Genomic DNA, 2,851 nt, shown 5'->3' with positions numbered 1-2,851 from the left:
GGGAAAAGGGGAGGAAAAAGGGCTAAAAAGATAAATATCCTGCAATTCCAGGGGGGAGGGAAAAAAGGGGGAGAAAACTTGATTTTCATGGAAGAAAATGGAGTGAGTGAGTCCAGAGCGGAGAGCAAAGGATTGATAAGATGAGGAGAAAACACACAGTGGGTGTTTCAGCAGAGCTTTCCCAAATTCTAGCGCTTCCCAGGCGGTGTTGCCGGGATTTTTAATGGATTTATTAGGAAATCTGGAAGGGAAACATGGCGGCTTCGCAGGGAAAGGTTGTTTGCTCTTCCTCACTTGGAGCCTTCCTCATCCTCCTCATGCAACCGCCCGCTCCTCAGCCTTTCTCCTCATTCATTTCTCTGCTCCCCACCCCTGTTTCTCTAGGTTTGTGTTGTCTATGGAAAGAATTGATCCCATAAAAGCCTTTTTATAAGGAATCGAGGGGGAGGGGGGTGTGTGTCTCCGTGCGTGTGATATAAATACATATAAATATGGCTGTAATTCCAAAAAAACGAGCCCTGTTTTCCTCTCCAACTCACCGTTCGGATGATAAATATCGATAAAAATATATATCTATATATAAAGGCAAGAACTTGGATTTCTCCAGGTTCATAATCTGCTCTAGTTTATGACTTGGACGCCGTTTTGGGCAAAACTTTTAATTAAAGTGTCAGCGAGCTTTTAACTTGGCTTTTTATGGACCAATATTAATACAAACTATAAACTAATAATGTTAAGCTATTGTTTATGGGTGCCATTATTTCTCCCACCCCCCAATTCCCTCTGTTTGCAACCTGCGTGGAGCATCTTCTCTGATTAAAAAGGCTCTAAAATATCGATTTTTGGGGGTTCTATTTATTCCAACCTACATTCCATAGGAAGGCTTTAAGAGTGAAGTTTGGCATCCAGGGGAGGAATTAAAGCTTCTGGCTGGGAATACAATATCCAAGCAGCTTCTTAAACCCAAACCAAAGCAGCTACGCCCCAAAATACAGAGCAAACAGCAAAATAAACCCCCCCTCCCGTGTGGCACAAAACCCGCCGTCTCCTCTCTAGGTGCGGGAATAATTTATTGCTCTTGGTAGGTAAATACATCTAAACCGAGCCCTGGTGTCGTTTTGTTTTTTAAACCCGGTTTAAAGGCGAGGATTTGCCTGTTTCCTGCAAGGAAGCAGAGAAGAGGCAGCTGTGGAGTCACAGCACTTGAATTTGACCACCAAAGTGACCACCATAAAACGGGATGAGGGGCTGGCGGCTCGAATTCCTTTTGGTTGCCCTTAAAAGAAGAAGGGAGGGGGGGAAAAAGGCAAATAACTTTGAGACAGAAGCTTAAAGAATCCGAACCCTTCATTAAAACCAAAATAACACGGGAAAGGTGAGAGCGTGGAGGGGGAAATGAAGGGAAAATCCGCATTTGTGCTCTTGAAAGGGGTTGAAAAAAATACACCCAGTGGAACTTGAGAAGTGGGGAGGAAATTCTGGGGTTGCTCATTTTGATCTGATTATCTAGAAAAGGAAACTGCCCCGTTTAGGATATTTTTATTAGGGTTTTTTTCCCCCTTTCATGTAATTATTTCTCAGGCAGAGGGAGGAAAAAGGAGGCGGCAGCGCCGAGCTCGTCCCTCCTGGTGCTTTTATTCTGCAATCATCTCCAGAAACAAGCACCTCAGCCGAGGATTCCTCTCTATCCCAGTTTCCCCAGTAGAAAAAGCAAGGGGAAAAAATTCAATCATCCGAGTTAACCCCCTTTCCACCCCCTTCCCCTCCTTTTACTCCGGATCCCGCACTCATTTGCCTGATCCAAATGCAAACACTTAACACATTTAACAGCGTTTTCAGCAGGGGAACAGGCTGGAGGTTGGGGAGATGTGGTTTGCGTTACCAACACGGATTTCAAGGAGATGTTAGAGGCGTTTCCCCCCCCAAAAAACCCCACCCAACAAAACCAACATTGTACCCAAATCCAAAAAGTGGGAGCTGCGAAAGTTGGATTCAGCTGATCTGTGTAAACATCTCAAGTTATATTTTGATTTAGGTTAATCCTGTACTTGAACTCCTCTCAATAAACCATTTTTTTCCCCTCCCATTAGGGTAAGGATGTATATATATATATAATATATTTTTTTTCCTTCCAAACCCTCCCTCCCCAAATTACCTGAACCCAAAGTAAATTAATCAGCGACCTCCCAGCTTTAAATATTGAAATAAAAAAGTCTTTGTCCGAGCTGGTACAGTAGGAAAACTACTGATGGGGAGAAAAAGAGGGGGGGGAAAAGGGGTAAAAAAAGAAGAAGAAAAATAGGAATAGTTTTGACATCAATTTGATACTCACTGCGCTCTCCAGATATTTTAATTATTATTATTATTTATTGAGACCTGTTCTTTAGAGCCTGAATCTTGCCCAGTTTCAGAGACTTGCTCAGGGTTTGATTTGGGGGGGGGGGTGGAAAGAAAAGGGGAAGAAAAAGGAGTTTTTCAACCTGCTCGGCTAACCTGTGCTCAGCAAATGCATCCTTCGAGGGTGCAAAAAAAAAGCGCTTTATTAGGATTATTTTTAGCAGATGCATCTCCGCGGCTGCGGAAAGGTGCTTGGCTTCTGCTAAACAGGCTCCGACTTCTGCTGCCTAATGACTTTGGCCTATCAGATGTTCTGCAAGTGATTTTTCCCTCCCTTCCATCCCGGTGCTGTAATTACAGCCTCAGATAAGGGTCCAGAAAATTAAAAAGAAAAGAAAGAAAGGAAAAAAAAGGGGGGGTGGGGGGGAGAAGAGGAAGAGAGGAAACTCAGGCCAGTAAACAGATCAGTAGACACCGCGTTTGTGAGCAGGAAATCTTGAAGGGAGAGACAATG

This window comes from Chaetura pelagica, unplaced genomic scaffold (assembly GCF_000747805.2).
Source record: "Chaetura pelagica isolate M959 unplaced genomic scaffold, ChaPel_1.0 scaffold1039, whole genome shotgun sequence".
NCBI lineage: Eukaryota > Metazoa > Chordata > Aves > Apodiformes > Apodidae > Chaetura > Chaetura pelagica.
This window is presented reverse-complemented; position numbering follows the sequence as displayed.